Here is a 20,094-nt window from a genome sequence, read left to right as displayed (position 1 = left end):
AATAACACTCAATGCTTCTTTGACGTTTGTTGCTTACTTGACTAGATTTGCGACAAAAGTGTTGCTTCCTAGAGCAAATGCTTGACAATGGACAGACAAAGGACGAGAGCATGAAATCGCCTACTTTCTAATTGCAACAAATAATCAGATGATTGAACTACAGTGGTTCCAAGGAAATGGAGTAATGTATTACTTAATTTCTCCAGATCTGTATACTTTTATCTACTACATAATCTCATCCTATTGTGAGCAACCAATGAAACAGGGTGGTCCGACAATTTAGATGATGTCAAGGGGTGTAAACCTGGAATTGATGGAGTATAATTGCCTAAATTTTGAACTAAGTGACGTCTCCCCTCTTCCCATCTTGCGGTACAGAGACTGACGATTGGGACCTCTGGAAACAACGCAAGCTGTGACAAACTACTGGGATTTGCTGCCGGCTGGTAGGCTAGCGTAATGGAAACTTTTCAGCTGAAAGGGTTCACGTCAGAGCAGCTGCGGTATTGGCGCTGCAGTGTAGACAGAGGCAGACCATTCTGTCTATGAACTGGAACTGGTCATTTGGAACTCACTGAACTTTCCTAAAAGGGTTGGGAAGAGGGACAACTGATTTCCCTACTAATTCCTCTTTCTTAGGATAAATCTCCCTGGCTGAGGAAGATTGATCCTTCATATTTGGATCTCGCAGAGCTTGTTTATTAAATCTGATCTATTTTATGCCTAGCTTGTGCTCTAATTTTTTTAATCTAAATAGAATATACAATCTAAAGATACATTTACTCTCTGACAAAACTAGGATATAAGGGGGATGTATATTAAGGTTGCTATAGGTTCCCAAGCCCAAAAGTTCAGTGACATTTGTGCCAGTTCTGAAGACAACGAGACATCGAGACAAGTGGTGTGAGTATCAATATGGCTGTGTGATGTTGTTGTTTTAATGTGTTATTAATGAGAATTGGCAGGGAAATGTTTTAGTGTTTTGTGTAGAATAGGGTATTGTTGTATTGAAGATGTGATCAGCTCTGAAGTGCCTAAGATCCCGGGATATACACCTAAGGGTGGTTTCCGTGTGACATACGCTGAGTAAGTTTGTCTGCTGTTTTGAAGGTGCTGTACAAGAGATGTCATCGGCAGTACCACCTGAGAAGGGAACTTTGTGAGAATGTGAAATAATTTAAATCATTGGGATTTTTCTCATGTCCACGAGATCAATCGTAACGATTTTTAGGTAAAGTTACGCTGGTAGAGATTTTGCTTAAGTTTGAATGAATACATTATGGTTGTACTGAGATCTATAATTTATTTAGTGGAGCAGACAAGAATTAATTTGTGTCTAGTGGGTTTAAGGATTGGAGTTGAATAAGCTGAATTGTAAAGGAGGAGTCAGTTGCTCCGAGGAGTTGGCTTGATGTCATAAAGGTTTCGCCCTGAGATAGGACGGTTGGTGTAAAGCCGTGCTGGGATTGATAGAGAGTGTCAGAGAAAACCACGCGGTGATTGGAAGCTAGAACGAGAACAAGGAAGTGCATTTCTTCTGAAATATGGGTGAAATAATTGTAAAGGACTAACATATTTTATCTGGAATCATGAACATTTTAAAGAGTTTAAAAACATTGATACATGGAGATGTGCCTGCCACTACTAGAGAAGGAGTACCAATCGCACCTGAAGGCACACCTGCATTGTGTATGTCTTTAGAGAAAGGATATTATACATGTACTTGGTTGGAGAATTGGATGAAGTATAACGAGAAGGATGGACTTTTAGCTTTTCCTCAATATGGTACCTTTAATGTACGAATTCTTGAGAATTTAAGGAGACAGCTTGAATAATATTAAGCCACCACCAAGACCTAAGCAATTCGAGGCTCTTGGAGAATGGCAACATGTGTCTCATCAGAAAGAGAAATACCAGAGAAGATATAAGAACATATTAAATAAGTATGTAGGGGCTAAGTGGGATGCACGACGGAAAATGTAGGGAAGGGATATTGCAGAGCAAGTGTGAATGTATCCCGTATTATTTGCAGAAAAGAATGAGGGAGAGGGAGAGAAGGGCAAAGAAGAGAAGAAACATCTTGAAAACTCTCAAGCTCTCACGTTAACTGATGAGAGTGGTGATGATATTGATGATGAACTTTTGAATGAATTATTAATGAATCAACATCTTCCATTTAATGAAGAACAGTCACAGACAGGGTTGAATCCATTTGTAGGAATTCAACCAGATGCACCGACATTGCCAAACAGCTTAAATCCAGGAAACTCACTTCTGATTGATGAGCAAATGCCCGGAGGAGTAGTATTTAATAATCCCAGAATACCGAATGCACCAGATGTTCTTTCAGTTCCAGTAACCATAGGGCCTGTAGTAATTTTGTATCAAACAGGTATGGGAGGACAGCAAATACATGCTTTAACTGTTCCCACTGGATTGGGGGAAGCAAATAACGTTTCACAGGAATTGAGTAGAGATCAAGTAAATTCCAATTTAACATTCTCAAATGTAAATACTTCACAACAAGGAAATGAACCTGGAGTTAGTGCATGGACCATTCAGACTCCTGAATCTCATAATCAAGTGAGACCAACGCCATTATCAGGTACTGTAGAGGGAATCACAGAAACCCCTAATAGAGGGCCCCAGGCAATGGCAGGGAAGACTTTAAAAAATGGAAAATCGAGGTTCTGAAACCAGAGTCACCTCATGAGTGGAGGAAGACAGTGGGGGAATCACAAGAGAGTGCATTGAATCAAACAGTAGGGCCTTCCCCACAGGAAATCGATGATTGGATTAAGGACATAGCTCCTTCTACTTTTGAAAAGGGTGTGGAAGAACAGGCAACTATCGGGATGAGACATTCAAATGAAAATCCACTTGATGTAGCTAAACTTAAGGAGGAATTAGAAGAAATGATTTTGGGAACCATTAGTCCTGGAAGGATTATTAGTTATAAAGATGATGAATTATTGTTCGTATGTAAGGATATCAGCAGGAGAGCTAGAAACACTCATGAGAAATTGGATTAGATTACTCAGAAAAATGGGGTAGATATCCAGAAATTGGATTTCGCTGAGAAGGACCTTGAAAGTTTAAAACCATCAGGGAAAAGATTGCAGATTAAAGAGTCACTGTCAACAATTAGGAAATGGGGTGAGTCAGAAAGATGGGAGGGCAGATGGGCTAAAAAGAAGGAACCAAAAAGGCAACTATGCAAATGTATCCAATGTTTGAAGGGAAAACTGAAAATACAGAAACACAAATATTTCCACTGAGAGAAGTGCCATGAAGAGAGAATGTTCATGTTCCATGGACTAGACCAGATTATTTATTGTCCTTTACAAATGATTTCCCAAAATTGAGAGAAAACCAGTTAAATGGTATAGACAAGTTGAGAGATTTGTGAAGGTCTCAAAGGTTTTATCATAGGATTTAGCTACTTTTTTTGACATTGTGGTCCCAAGTGATCTATGGGCTGAATGTACGATTGAAGTAGATTGGCGAGAAACAGAAATTGTGAGAGATTCGAAAACTGGTGCACCATCACCTAAAGTAATGAAAAAACACAACCAGGTCATTACTGATTTGAAGGGATAAATGTTTCCAAAGGAAACTGACTGGGTAAAAATCGACAGGACAACACAAGAATTGAAAGAGACAGTGCATGCATATTATAAGAGACTTCTGCAAGCATTTAAGCAGTACAGTAGAATGAAAACATTTCAGGGAAAGAAATGGGACATTTTGTATATCAGTTTGTGTACGGACTGTATGGATTGCGAGATAAGTGCAATGATACAGCAGCATTTGATTTTTTGGCCCAGCAAGCCTATAGATAAGATTCTTCGGTATGCAAAGTATTGCGGAGATGAAGTGGATTCCAAGCATGAGAGATTGAAGGAGAAGTTGATGTTCTGTTTTGATACAAGGAAATGGTCAAACGAATACTGGTATGTGAGGAGTAGGTCAGCAACAAAATACGACAACTCAAGGCAGAGGAAGAGAAGCTTTAATAGAAATGTTGAAAAAGACTAACCCATGTCATATTTGCAGCAAGTTCGGACATTGGAAGCACGAGTGAGGGTTTAATCCACTGAATCAGATGAATGGGCATGTAATGCAGGGTAAACCTATACAGGCCCAAGCAGGTGATATGTGCAGAATCAGCAGACAAATGTGGTGGTCTGCCTAATTGGGTACATGCTGCCCACACTCGCCAATTTCCATGTCCCCTTGAAGATATGGTACCTGTAGTGGATGTACCAGTGGTTACAGTGAGATATCCAGCTCAGGTCAGTCATAGAGTAGAGGGGGCACCAGCTATTGGATCTTGAAGCACTGGTTCAAATGAGGGTCCGAGAGACTCAGTCCCTGTAGGTAACAAGGGTCATACGGAGAGGGACCTGACTAGGCGAAGTGTTGATCCAGCTGTTGTGAGCAGTGCAAGTGAGAAGCAAGTGATAAGTGGAGATTGTTGGCCCAGAAGAAATGCTAGATTGAGACAAATATTGTCCAAAGGCAAAGTACCCCCAACTGTAATTGAAGTCTCAAGCCAATCTGAACAGATGAGAAAATTGAAAAGAGCTAAAGCACCTGAATGGACTTTCTTAGCAGCAGCTGAAGACTGGGAAAAAGCATATCAAGCTTTTTGCTTTAAGGATTTAAACTCACAAAAACCACCTTGACAGTAGCGGCCAGTGCAGGTAAGTGTGGTGGGATAGTTAGGTGGTGTGGCGGGGCGCTGAGGGGGGAGTCAGCAGATGACAGAATAGGAGTTATTTATTCATTTAATTTGCCGTTTTCCGTTGTCTGTCTATACCCGCCTTGCCCTGCCAAACCACCCCACCACACCGTGCTTACCTGCACCGGCAGCTGCTGCACCTTGAGTGATCCAGCGGTAAACCAGCCTCAGATGCTCTAATACCTCATACTCACCTTGGGCCCATAAACACACACATTCACACAGGGCAGTTTAATCCACTGGGGTCAATTTTATAATTGTCTATCTGAGATTTCGTTTTCTAACATTTCTAAGCAAATCATTTCACAGATCAAAAAGTTCTTTCCTCTGGTCAATGGACCATTAGTTGAACTAGTTGATGGTCAAATGACATGAATTTAATCTACTTTCTTTACAATGGAAATAAGTACAGACTTGAGAAGATTTTAAATGTCTTTTTTTTTTTTTTTGTTAAATAATTTTTTATTGAAGATATAAATGCACAGAAATACAACTATGTACTGAGCCAAGAAAGAGAAACAGGGCTTAGTATACGTCATTGAATTACAAACATTCTAGGCAGATAATTAAAATAAATATAATAATTCAATAGGAGAATAATTTTCATTTAAAAGGGAAGAGGAACAAGAGAGAGGGAGAGAGAAAGAGGGGACAGAAAGAGAAAGGAAAAGAGGGGGAGAAAACAAAACAAAAAAAAGGGTAAAGAAAAAGAACAAGAAAATAAGAGTAGGTAGAAATTATGATGGTGATGATAGAAAAGAAGTAAAAGGTAGCCAGAGAAGGTCAGATTTAATTTGTAGGTGAATGGAAGAGTGAGGAATAGAAGCAATTCTATGTTCATCACATATATAGTTCCACCAATGAAAAAAGGATAATTTAGAATTATCCTTCCAGCAAGAGAGTATAACTTTAAAAGCAACAGCGAGAAATAAATTCAGTAATGGTGAAACGGGAGGAATTAGATCAAAATCTGGCGAAACAGTGCCTAAAAATACATTTTGAATATTAAGTTGTACATTATAGGAGAAAATCAATGAACATGTTAACCATATATCATTCCAAAAAGCAAAAACCTTAGGACAGTAAATAATAAATGTACTAAAGAACCTTCAGCATTAGAACAAGACCAACAAGATGATGTAACAGAGTGGTTGAATTTATGTAACAAAAGGGGAGTAATGACAACTCTATTATAAATAAAAAATAAGGATTGTGTGATATTAGCAGCTTTGGAGGTCTTGAATAATTTCTGCCAAAACTTATCCCAGTGTGATAACGATAGAGACAAAGACAGGTCTTGTTCCCACTGAAGTTCCACCTTAGATTTAGTCCGTGTACAGATAGAAGTAGATAAAGATTTATAGAAAAAAGAAGCACTAGGAATAACATCAGGAGAGATTTGAAATAATGAAGAATCAGGAAGAGAGAAAGTAGGATGTGAAAGAGGAAGAGAGAGGATTTTCTGGAGGCACCCCTGTAGTATTGAAAGTAAAGTATCATATTGCTGGATGCAGGAATCAGGAAGGTGAAAAGATTCTTGCAATTGATGGAAAGAAAGAAACACATTATTAACAATTAATTGATGTACATAAATAAGTCCCTTTTCCTTCCATTGTTTGTAGTAGAAAGATTTGTGGCGAAATTTAATGTACTTGTTAAACCAAATTGATGACGCTAGAAAGGATTGGTAGGTATTCAATTTCTTAAAGAACAGTGCGTGTAACAAACCTTGAGAGTGTTTTAAAATAGGGTATTTGGAAATAAAAGTACAGTTAGACATGTGAACAACATCTCGTATTGAAAAATCATTTAACAATAAGCATTCAACTTTAACCCATGAAGGTTTAGGTAAATCCCGATAATCTTTGGACAAGGCAAAAAATTGACGAATCAAAAATGCATTATGGTACAAATTAAAATCAGGAAATCTTACCCCCCCCCCCTTCATTCTTAGGTCGAATCAATTTAGGCAAAGAAATACGTGCATGTTTGTTATTCCATAGAAACTTAGTGCATAACGAATTAACCTGAGAGAAATAATATTTAGGAATTTTAAAAGGTAACATAGATAAAATAAACAGTATCTGAGGGACAATCATCATTTTTATTGTATCAAGTCTACCCCAACAAGAGAGAAACAAGGGAGACCAGAGATTTAACAAATTAGTGATTTTAAGTTTTAAGGCAGAGAAATTATGAGATAATGTATCGCGAATGTTAGGGCAAAACCAAATGCCGAGATACTTAATTTTTTGAGGACACCATGTGAAATTAGATGATTGAAACATATATTGATAACAGGAAGAATTTAAGGGTAAAATCTCCGTTTTAGAGAAGTTTAATTTGTAACCTGAAACCTTAGCGTATGATGCAATTTCCTGCAAAAAGGGGGGTAGGGAAGACACAGGGTTAGACATATAAATAAGAACATCATCAGCATAGGCAGACAACTTAATTTGGTGAGATTTAAGATGAAAACCAGTAATGAGAGGATTATTTCTGATACGTTCCAAAAATGGTTCTAAACAAAACAGGAAAAGTAATGGTGAGAGAGGGCAGCCCTGACGCGTACCTCTTTGAAGGGAAAAATAAGGGGAAAAAAGGCCATTAACAAATATACATGCTTTAGGATTGGTGTATAACAATTTAACATATGAGATAAATTTCGGCCCAAAACCAAACCATCTCAAAGTATGAATCAAAAACTCCCAATTAACACGGTCAAAGGCTTTTTCAGCATCCAGGGATAAAGCAGCTATTGGGGAAGGATACTTTTTACTAAGAGCAAGGACATTGGAAAACATTCTGGCATTATCCAAGGCCAGGCGACCTTTAACAAAACCAACTTGGTCTGGATTAATGAGCAAAGGGACAATTTTCTCTAAACGTGAGGCCAATATTTTTGCAAAAATTTTACAATCGTAATTAATGAGTGAAATAGGACGGAAATTTTTACAATAGGAGGAATCTTTATCTGGTTTGGGGATCACAATGATAAGGGCTTCCAAAAAAGAGCTACAAGCTTGGGAGTTGGATATAAAAGAATTAAAAAGTTCTAATAATTTGGGCGCAAAAATTGAGGAGAAAGCAGAAAGCAATTCAATTGAAAAGCCATCGGGGCCAGGTGCTTTTGCTTTCTTCAAGGCTTTAAGAGCATCAGTTAATTCTTGTAAGGAAATATCTTCTTCAAGGGATTGGAAAATATCTTGGGAGGTTTTAGGTTTAGGGATATCTCGGAAAAAAGAGGCGAAATCTTCATCAGAAGGCTTGGTAGTTTCTGTGTATAAGAGATTGTAATACGATTGAAAGGTGGCAGCAATATCAGAATCAGACGAAAGGAGAGAGTCATCCAGTTCTGAGTGAATGGGGCCAATGGCTTTACGTTCTGATTTAATTTTTAAATAATTTGCTAGCAATTTCCCAGCTTTGTTTTGGCCCCCGTGATATTTTGACTTAATCTTGAGAAGGACATTACAGGCATCGTTTGTTACGATTTTATTCAGGGTGGATTTAGCTTTGATTAAGTCATGTAGTGATGAGGGGGAATTGGAGGAGTAATACGTATGTTCTAATGATTTTATATGGGCTAAGGTGTCTTTATATTTAGTGTGCAGCAACTTCTTCTTCTTGGAGGAAAAGGCAATGGTGAATGCTCCAAAAGATGCTTTAAAAGCATCCCAATTATTATGTAGGGAGGTATCTGAAGAATTATTGAAGGAAAATAATTCCTTAATAAAAGAGGTCGCTTCTGAAATAAAAATAGGGTCTGACAAAAGGAAATTATTGAAGCGCCATCTGCCCTGTTTGGAAGTGGTGAGAGATAAGTCAATATGGGTGGAGACAGGGGCATGGTCAGAGATAAAGATAGACCCAATGTCAGAAGATTGTAGACATGGTAGTAGTGATTTGGACACAAGAATATAATCAATACGGGACCTAGTATGATGTACAGGAGAGAAGAATGTAAATTCGGAGGAATCAGGGTTACAAGTTTTCCAGGAATCAAAAAGTGGGCGAGAAGAAACGGCTGTTTGAAATGATTTGTGGGTTTTGTCAGGTTTGAATTTGCACTTGGATTGCCTATCTGTGAACGGGTCCAACCAATTATTAAAATCACCCCCAACCACAATATCAGAAGTGGAAATTGATAATAGTTTCAATTTTATAGATTGCCAAAATTCAGTGTCAGGTTTAACAGGACCATAAATATTGAAGAAAGTCACTTGTCTTTTATTTATGAGAACCTCAGCCAAAACCCAACGACCATTTGGATCACATTCAGACGAAATAATCTGTACATTAATAGACCTGTGAAATAAAATAGCGACACCACCATGACGATCAATAGCAGGAGAGAAGACAATCTGATTTACCCATTGGCGTTTAAGTTTAAGTGATTCTTTATCATTGCAGTGGGTTTCCTGTAAAAAAGCAACCTGGGTGTTAAGTTTAGCAAGATGAGACAATACCTTCTGACGCTTGACGGGGTGACCCAGACCACGAACATTCCACGAGACTACATTAACCATACTTCTGGATGCAGGGGAACGTACAGGAATAGGACCACAAAACTTCAGGAACGACAAAATAAAAATAGGAGGGACATTTTACATTGAGTAAGACAAAAGACCAAAACTTAAGAGACGAATCTGTACAAGGAAACAAGGGCGAAACTGAGAGAAAACGAAGAGAAGGATAGGAAAAGTAAAGAAGAGAGAGAGGAGGAGGAAAGAAAAGTAAAAGGAAGAAATAGAGACAAGTAGACAGATCAAGGAAAAACATCCAGACCTGTAAAGAGAGAGGAAATCTGAGAACGGGAAGCGAGGTGACACCGAAGGACGCGGACACATTGAAAGCAGATGCAGAAAATGATAAATGGGCTATAACCCCAATAAGAGTAGAGAGTAGAGAGGGACAGAAATTCAAAGGAAGTAGACAAGTAAATCAACCAAAACAATTAAAGAAGAAACAACCCAACACTTTGATTAGAATTAAGAGCCAGTATCCATGCCATGTGAGGAGAAATTATGAAGAAAAAGTTTGAGTTTATCCGGATCCTCAAAGGAACGTGTGCGACCTTCATGAGTGATCTTGCAGAGGCAGGGATGAAGAATTCCATATTGAATATTAAGCTGACGCAATTGAGGTCGAAGAGCAAGGAATTCTTTGCGTCTGGCGTTGGTAGCAGTAGAAACATCTTGGGATATAAAAATGTTATGGCCAGACCAGAGAAGACGACGTTTGATTCTCACAGCCTTCAAAACTTGCATAAGCTCGGTGAATTCCAAGAACAACATTATAATACCACGAGGCTTGTTAGACGATGGCTGAAGCCGACCCAACCGGTGTGCTCTCTGAATGTTGAGGGGAGTAGATGTAGACTGAAGGTCAAGAAGCTCTGGCAGGAATTTTTGTAGGAATGAGACTAGGTCAGCCCCTTCAACATTTTCCGGCAGGCCAAAAAGGCGTAAGTTATTTCTACGATTTCGATTTTCAAGATCCTCTGTGTGGAGTTTTAGTTTAAGAATTTCTTGCTCAAGGAAAGGAATCTTTACAGAGACATCTTGAATGTCACTGACCCGTTGCTCAAGGTCTAAAACCTTACTTTCCATGACAATCCATCTTTCCTCAATTTGTTTGAGCTTGTCGTTGGTAGCAGACATGAAAGGCTGAAGGCCTCGAACCTCATCCAAAATGGAGTCCAGAACAGGATTTTGTGATGATAGGATTGGCGAAGGTGGGTCATTTTTGTGCCTTTTCGGTTTTGTACCAGAGACCGATGGCCTGGACATGAGGGGATCATTAACCATCATTAAAAAGCAAAAAGGCAGACACACAGCAATCGCCGAAGAGAGCAAAAATCGCCAAAGATACGAGAACTTGACGACACTGTACTGAAGATAAATAGGAAACACCACACCAATAGGGGCACTGCGTCAAATCCAGGAGAGGCAGCAGGACATGAAAGTAATCCGCTACATGTAGGAGACAAATTCGAACCCAAGGTGATTATACCGCCGGAACAGAGTCACAAAATCCAATGGGAACACATCATAGCTGAAAGTGGCACAGCTACGGTAGGCTGAAAGCACCACACAAAACCAGCCAGAGCATAAGAAGACAGGGGAAATATTGGCAAATCATGTTATAAAGAGTCGGAGAGGAGAAGCACATGGACTGCACCAAGCGCCTAGACAAGGCATAGCTGTAACAGGAAATGTTGTCAATCCGGAATTAATGGCAGTAATAATGCCCTTGACCAAGTTCAAGCATTAGAAAAAATCATATTAAAGGCAAAAAGAGCCTCAAAGCAGATGCCAAGTCGAGCTGACAAAAATAGGAGAGGAAGATGCGAGCGCCACGAAAATGCGCCTCAAAATGGCGGCTGCTCGCATCTCTGAGGAGAGAAAAACGTCGCAACGGTAAAAACCGTTAAAAACAAAGATATGCAGGTAAAGAGGCGGCCAGCGGACTCACCGCGACATCGTATTCCGGGGCAGTCCCTCCAAGCAGTAAAAACTGCAAAAATGAAGTAGAAAAGAGGCTCCGAGTCCCGCGACGGAGCGGAGCTCACTCGGGATCCGCCATGACACTTCGGCGGTCAAGCCACGCCCCAGATTTTAAATGTCTATCTAAATGAAATTCATGTGAGCCAAATTCAAAGTACAGAGCGGTCTCCATCAACCATGGAAGGAGGAATGATTCAGAACAATAAGACTTTCAATGACGGTACTTTGGAAAGGAGAGGATAGAGAGAGCAGTGCAAATTGAACTCTGCAGAACATTATAGTTACCTAGGATGGTGTGAAAACCGACCTCTTAGCCAAGGAGTTGGGAAAGGTCCCCCGGGAAAGGACAGGAGACAATGGCTTCAGAATTCAGGACAGGATTCAGGACAGGATATGATGACCTCTTCTAGATCTGACGCCTGCGTCGCACCCCTCTCTGACACTTCCTTCCTCCTCGATTCTTCCGCGATCTTATTCTAAATGTTTGGCTTAACTTCTAAGTCTGCAATAGGATTCTTCTTCTGCATTCGCTCAATACTCCAACAGCATCCGAACTCTGCTGCATTCCGGTCTCTCTGTTCTCACTAATTAACTAAACTACCTCAATTATACCCTTCTAATGCCATGTACCACCCCTTAATGTTTCAATCTCATAGAACTCCCAATTCTTATTGGACAGGCAAAAGGGATGAACATCACACCATGCCAGGTTTCAGTCAAAACTTCTTTAGTTCATTGTCTAGTGATCCCTCCCCTTAATCTTAATTCAAAATTCTTTATTCACACCCGTATTCACAATTTTATCATCACAAAGTATACATTTGGTATTATTTTTCTTCCTTTCACAGGACTTCATGTTGGTTCCCAGGCTATGTTGCTGTTTCTTTTCTTGGATGGCATTCAAGGATGTCAGTGCGGCTTCTGGCTCACTGTGACTGCGCATGTGCAGCTATCACATGGGGTATAGACTTTGGACTTCGACAAAGGCCCGAATACGAACTAATAAGAAAGTCGGAAAGAAATATATTAATTCCCCCAAAAAAAGATTTCACTGTATACCACCTAATTCTACTCTAATCCCATTTACTTAAAAATGCTCTCCCCGCATTAGCAATTAGTAAAATAGTGTCATTTAATTTCAGCAAAGCAGATGCTTAGCATGTGAGTTTCAAAGCGGCCATTTTGGAGGTGTCTGCGCAAGTGCAGAAATTTCCCTCCAAGCAAAAGCTCGTCACAACTAGGTAGACGTAGTTGATGCATGCGCGATACAATTTCCCGCGTTAGCGGCCATTTTAGATTTCACTCGAGTTGCTTGTTAATAAGACACGTACGCAAGCTTCTCTTATTCTTGATATTTGAAATGTGGTGCATATTAATTACACAATACAGCAATTAGTATGACGTTACGAGTTATATGAGAGGATTGCCTTCGAGCAAGTCTTTTTTCTACGAGTCCTTGCTGCATCATATTTATTTATTTACTCATTTGTATTGCGCAACAAATCATCCCCAGGGGGATCTCTCGGCGCATGAGAGAGGAGCACCATGCTGAGGAGGAAACATTAGAATAGCCAGGTCTTAAGCAGCTTTTTAAAATGGCAGAAATTGGTACAGGCACGAATCTCGTCCGGCAGGGTATTCCATTGAGTGGGCGCCAAGTACGAAAATGCCCGGCCACCCATCTTAGCCTTCCTGACTCTGCGAACACAAAGCAAATTACGGCTGCTGGATCTCAGCCGTCGTATGGGTTGATCCCATTCGAGCTTCTTCGTCAGGTAGGCAGGGCCCAACCCATGAAGGGATTTATAGACTAGACATAACAGTTTAAAGGTGGACCTCTTTTTGATGGGAAGCCAGTGTAGTTCGCGCAGGAGGGGTAGCGAGGGGGTCGGTGCCGGCTTGTTAAGGACAGGCAAGGCCGCCGTATTTTGGACCACCTGTAATTTGGCAGCCAGGTCCTCCCTCATCCCAACCAACAGTGAATTACCATAGTCCAGTCGACTAACCAGAAGCGACTGAATAAGAGTCTGTCTGGCCATAAACGGAATCCACGGAAAGATCCTTCTAAGCATTCGCATGGTTCCGAAACAGGTGCCTGCCACTGATTTTACCTGCTTATCCATTGATAGGTTGTTATCACTTTTTATGCCCAGGTTCTTTGCCCAGCCTCTGGGGGCGGGCGTGTCTCCTAACTCAGAAGGCCACCAATCAGGGGTCCACATCTCCTTCGCTTTACCATATAGGACAATCTCGGTCTTTGAGGAGTTAAGTTGGAGAAAGTTCTTCTTCATCCACTTCGCTATGCTGATCATACAATGTCTAAATTTAAGTCTGGTGACCGCAGGACTGTTCTCAATAGGAACTATCACCTGGGTGTCATCAGCATAAGATATGGTTTCAAACCCACAGTTTCTAATGATTGAAGCCAGGGGAGCCACGTATATGTTAAACAAGGTAGGGCTCAAAACCGAGCCCTGTGGAACCCCTTTGTCGACACTAGTGGTTTGAGAAATAAATGACCCAAGCTGGACACATTGAGTTCTGCCCGCCAGAAAGTTCTGGATCCATTTGAAGGCCCTGCCTCCGACACCGATCTCTCGCAACCGGTCCAAAAGGATCCGGTGGGAGATGGTGTCAAAGGCAGCCGACAGATCCAGCAGCACCAACATGACAGGGACATCCCTGTCCAGGGACATCCTTATGGTGTCTGTTACTTCCAACAGTGCCGCCTCCGTGCTGTGTGAGGCACGGAAGCCCGACTGGGAGGCATCCAGTATGTTGTTCTGCTCCAGGTTATGGTAGAGATGTCGGTTAACTAAGGCCTCCATAATTTTTGCACAACACTGCAGAAGAGAAATAGGTCTGAAATTCTGAAGATCGGTGGGATCCGCTAGCACCTTTTATGCGTGCATTTTTCCACTTACGAGGGACAGTGGAGGTTGCAAGCGAGATATTGCAAACATTCGTGAGGGCCTCCGCGTGAACTGGAGATAACGCTGACATGACAGCAGGAGGCATTAAGTCTGATGGGGAGCCGGATTTTGCTCGAGTTAATAAAGAGAAAACTTCTTCCCCCCGTAAGATTAGGGATGGATTCTAGGCTTGACAACTCTGACTCTCCATAATGGGAACTTTACTGTAGGCGCCCTCCTCAGGTCCAAAGGTACGATAAATCACATCACTTTTATTGGTAAAGTAACTCCCTAGGTTCTCACATAGTTCCTGAGTAGGCGGTGGAAGTGGATTATTGGCCCTAGGATTAGTGAACTCCTTTAAGATGAGAAAGAGTTCCTGGGATGAATTTTTAGCTTCCATAATACGGGAACCCAAATAAGATCTCCTAGCTGAATTTCAACTGTTCAGGTAAGCTCTATGTGCGGTTCGATAGAGCAATTTATCCTGCTCCAGCTGGACCTTCTCCATCGTCTCTCTTTGGCCCTACAAGAGGCTTTCTCTCTTCTGAGACTATCTGAATACCCAGGAGCGGGCCCTGCCCTTGCCTGGCTCTTTACCCTCGTAAATGGAGCAATGGAGTCTAAGGCGTTGGTTATGGCTACTTCGAACTTATGTAAAGCCATATCACCATCATCGTCCTCCTCAAATATGGGAGAGATAAAGGACCCACTGAAGGCGGCCGGTGTCACCTTTTTCCAGGGTCTATGGAGGTCCCTATGACTATGTGGGGGGCTAGAAGATTTTATACACACCCACGAGAAATTAAGAGCTGAGTGATCAGTCCAGCCCAGCCTCTGCGGGGTTTCCACCACCACCTCCTTGATGTTAGTAAAAATGTTGCCCAGCACATGACTCGCCTCATGAGTGGCGCCAGTGACTCTAGGAGAGAGGTCAAGAACTTCCATCGCCGCTATCAGACAAGCAGATTCTGTGCTGGAAAGAACCTCCAGGTGATGTTTGAAGTCCCCAACCAGCAGGAACCCATCCGCTTGAAGCGTGTATGGGGCCAGACTTTCCAACAGAGTAGAGCAAAATTCTCTCTTATTACCTCCAGGAGGGTGGTACACTAAGACACCCGTCCATTCAATGGCTTGGCCCCGCAATACCCTAAATATCAACAACTCTAGGTTGGGGGGAGGAAACAGTGTCAAGAGTCCTAACATGATACGGGAAGCGCGATGCGATGGCCAGCCCTCCATCCCGCTTACCCGATCTATCCAACCGGACCACAGAGTAGTCCGCTGGAAATGCTATTGCCAATGCAGGGGTTGCTTCATTATTTAGCCAAGTCTCAGTAAATAGACCTATGTCGGGTCTGGCTTCATCTGGTAAGTCCCAGATTTCAGCCACGTGTTTTGGGATAGATCTAACATTGAGATAGAGCCCCTTAAAGGGCACTCCTGGCCCTCCCTCCCATGAGAGACTATTGCAATAAGGTATTCTTCAAAGCAGGAAAAACAAAAGAAATTCCCCATGAATGATTGCAGAGACAAAATACACTGGAATATGCCACAACTTTAAACCTGTGAACTGCAACATTTGGAGAAACAAAGAACATTCTCATTTAAAGAGCTCAAAAGAAAATATGTACTTACAAATCCTACGTTATTAAGCATTCTAAAAAATGTAGTCGAAAAAGATGATATTCTGTTCTAGAGAGATGGGAGATCCAAACAAGGTATCGTTAAATCATAAGCGCATATGTGTTTGCTTCTTAACTGCTTTTACTATAATTGTTGTGTTGTTACTTATTATTTTGGGTCTTCCTCATTGTGTCTATGTAAAGCATGACATTAACCCCTACCCCTGTTACTAAACCACTGGAATAAGAGAATGATGGAATTGTAACTAATGACCTGACTGATAAGACTTTACATCATGATCAATCTATTAATGACTTTTCTTTAAATGTCTTTACCAAACTTTTATATAAATATGTTGACACTATGGATGCTAGAGATTGTTATGTGTGCACGCAACTATTTATTTATTATTATTATTTTTTTATTTGAAGAGTTTTAAATAGCGCTGGCTAGACCTGGAGGTATCAGAGTGCTTTACAAGAGGATCGTTGCGTTACAAGTTACATCAGTTACAACAGCATGGTAAGGTACAGTAAACAAAAACAATGTTGCGAGAATTCATAGGAGGGAGGGGGGGGGGGAAGGAGCCATAGCAGGGAGACGAGAAAGAACTGTGCCCAAGGTAGGTGACGGTCAAGGGGGAAACCAGGGCCAATCTCCTCTACAGCTGTCTAGCAGCACCACCGGGCATCAGCCATGTTGCTCAGGTCTCAGCGTTCAGGAAAAACAGTTTTGAATAGTTAGATAGGCTACAGTTGCATAGTCAAGTAGTGGAAGAACATGGCCCACTAGAGGAAAGAGGTAAAAGAAGGGGGGGAGTATAAATCAGAGAAGGAGCTGGGGGCTGCCATTTAGGCTGCCGAGGAAACAAAGGCAGAGGCGGCCGCCATTTTAAAATCAGGCACGTCATGTCCAGGCCTCTGTAGATCCCTGTGTAGGCATTGATGCAGTAGTTGGTTTCGTCCATGATGAAGCCCTGCTCGTGGGAGGCAGCAGACAGCTCGGACCCCCTGGACGTCATTTAGATGCCGTGACATGTGAGGTAAAAGAGGTAGGACTTCCTCTTTCTCTGGAAGACGAGGCCAAATTATAACTATAGTTCCTACAGCACCAGTTGGTATGCACAGCTACTAATCCATGGTACCTCCTCTCCCCAGTCAGTGATGTTTCCCACCTGCGACTCCGCAAGCGCCAATATCTGCCTCTTAAGATCACGGGCGAACAGCTGCCCGGCGTCAGCAATTCATCGTGTCTTCCTCAGCGCCCCACCGGCAATCCCACAGTTCAGGAAACCTCCAGATCCAGTGTACCCAACTACCTACCTCGATATCAGTGTGGGTGACTTACCATCACTTACATCTTACTTATGGCACCTCTTGTAGTGTACTAACTAGTTTATTCTATTGCAAAGGGCAATTTCAATATTATTATTCAAACTATGATTTTAATTTTTCAGAGATACCAATTAAGAAATTTGATTACTGTACCAGATACGCATACTGCTGAAATAATGGGTGAATTTTTCCAACCAACACAAAGTATAGACACTGTGTATGTGCATAGACATAATCTAATTTGTATTCTACAGAATGTAGAATAGGACTTTATTAATTCAGTTAAATATAGATGTGGGGAAATAAAGAAAAAGCCTGAAACACAATAAAAAATTCCACCTTCAGCTGATTGGGTAGGTGAAATTAACACAAAGGAAAGTGATGCAAACCTGATTTTAACAATAAGTTTGTTAATTCCAGGGAATGTGAACACACTTTCCGAATTGTGGTAGGTTGGGGTTTATATCTTGGAGGATCTGATCCAATCTTTCCAGGGGTATACTATATTTGTGGGAAAAATGCCTATTATAGGCTACCAAAACATTGGTACAGATGATGCTATATGGGGATAGTGTTTCCAAAAATGGATAATGTGGGCCAAGCTAGTGGATCCTTTGAACTTAGACATACTCATTTGAGAAGGGGAATAATTGTTGCTGAGATAATTGGGGATATATTCATTGCAATAATACCATCATATGGGGTGATTCTAGATTCACATAAAATTCGAAAACTCTCTACTGTAGTTGACAGTTTATAAACTGATGCAGCAGGAGGATTCCTTGTCATAGTTACTGAAATGGTTGCTATCAGATCTATGGTGTTACAAAATAGATTTGCGTTAGATGTTCTACTAGCAAAAAAGGGCGGAGTCTGTCGAATATTAAAGGTTCAACGGTGCTGTACTTATCTCCCTTTTTAGACAAAAGAGGACAACCCAATATTCCCTTGAGGACTTGGGTCAATGTAATATAACAGATGAGGATGTTAAACAAGGGAATTATTCTCACGCTGAACACTCTGACACAAGGACAGTGTTTTTGCAATCCAGAGCAAGACACGGTTGCTTGATACGAGTGCAATGATTCTTTCACTACATGGTTGCTTGCTCTGAAATAAATTAAAATTAAAGAGCACAGTGAGCGTCCCAAATACTAACTAAATGTCATCTTTCGTGGCCCCTAATTGCTTGACATCATCTCTAACATGCTTTCTCCAACTGGGCCACAAAGAGGGGTCCCTTATCATCATGTCTTGACAGTTATATTAAAAAGAATTGTGCTACGTACAGTCTGGTTATTAGTAAAAATCTATATTTTGGAAGCACTTTTTATCTTTAACATTTTTGTAAATTTTTTTTTTTTAAAACACTTTTTATTGATAACAAAGACAGCGAGCATAACAAATATATTGACAATGTGTCAATGTCTACCATTACCGGTTCATCCATTTCCCCGCCCCCTTCACCACACCGCCTACCAGCATCGTTGCAGTCCCCAGTATAAGGAACGCCCCCCGAGGCTTCTGTGTTTTTACACCATCTATTTAGCCTGGAATCCTCCTGACAAGCGGACTCTCGGGACCCTTTACTCAGTGTTATGCTGATCCGGTGCTGCCCCTCCCAACATCCGCCCCCTCTCATTCCTGAGTTCAATTGTCAGAGAGATACAGATGTTGCCTCTATGTTTGTCCACTTTCCCCATTTGTGATCCCATTTGCGCGGGCACCCCCTCTCCTTGAACACCGCTTTCTCCGCTAGCATGGCATAGTCCATATCCTTAGCCCAATCCGCTAATTTCGGTGGGGTACCTACTCCCCATCGCTGCGCGATGTTCCTCTTGGCTATCCCCCATCACCCCGAGGCCCATTCTTGTTCAATTTGCGTGAGGTCCGTCGCTACCCAGATGTTCAGCAGGCACAGCGCAGGTGTCGGGTATATAGTCTTGTCGCAGGCCCTGGCCATTTGTCTGGTGACACTGACCCAGTATTCCTGTATGCGGGGGCATTCCCATAGTATATGAAAAAATGTGCCAGTCAGTGCACATTGCCGGAGGCATTGCGAGTCTGGCCGCCTGTTGAGTCTGTGCAATAATCTGGCGTCGAAATACACCCTATGGAGGACTTTAAGTTGCACCAACTGTAGACGCATAGGGATAGCCACCTCTTTGGGCGAGGCCAATGCCTCCCTCCAATCTTCATCGGGCATGTCCCCCAGGTCGGCCTCCCAGGCCGCTCTAAGCTTAGTCATTGGGTCACCTCTATTATTGATCAGCTTCTTGTACGTGAGCGATATGGCCTTGCAGTTCATGGGATCCAACAGGAGTCTATCCTCCAAGGGAGAGGAGTCCGGGAGGGGTGCGTCTTTGGGCCGGGCCGATTCTATGGTGTGGCTAATCTGTAAGTAGCGAAATCCCTCCGATGTGGCTAACTGGTACTTGGCCTGAAGTTCCGAGAATTATGCCTTTCTCCCTTTTACCCACAAGTCGCCCACCCTAGAGATTCCAATCTAGTCCCATTTATCAAATCCTGTGGATGAGCTGAGTCTCCCCAGTATATCCGGCTCCCAAAGTGGGGTGGCCTTCGTCAGGCGACCCCTCCATCCCATCTGATTCTATACCCCATGCCACACTTCCACCGCGCGTGCCGTTGCGCCTGTCAATCTCAACTTCCTGTGATTGGTGTACAGGGGTCTGTTGTAACCCCCTTTTCCCAACTGCCAGTGGTTAGTGCGGAAGCTCGGGTCATCGTGTCTCCCGAACACCCAACTGTTTATGGCCGTCAGTTGCGAGGCTTGATAATACCGTCACAAGTCAGGCAGTCCTATTCCCCCATCGTACCATCCCATTGTTAGCTTCGCCATTGCAATACGGGCGGCTTATTGTCCCAGAGCAATTCACGTACCGCGGCCTCGATCTGCGAAAAATAGGAGTTGGGAACCGGGTTGAGCGTGTTCTGTAACGCGTATAAAA

Source organism: Triturus cristatus, chromosome 2_1 (genome assembly GCF_964204655.1).
Source record: "Triturus cristatus chromosome 2_1, aTriCri1.1, whole genome shotgun sequence".
NCBI classification, from domain to species: domain Eukaryota; kingdom Metazoa; phylum Chordata; class Amphibia; order Caudata; family Salamandridae; genus Triturus; species Triturus cristatus.
This window is presented reverse-complemented; position numbering follows the sequence as displayed.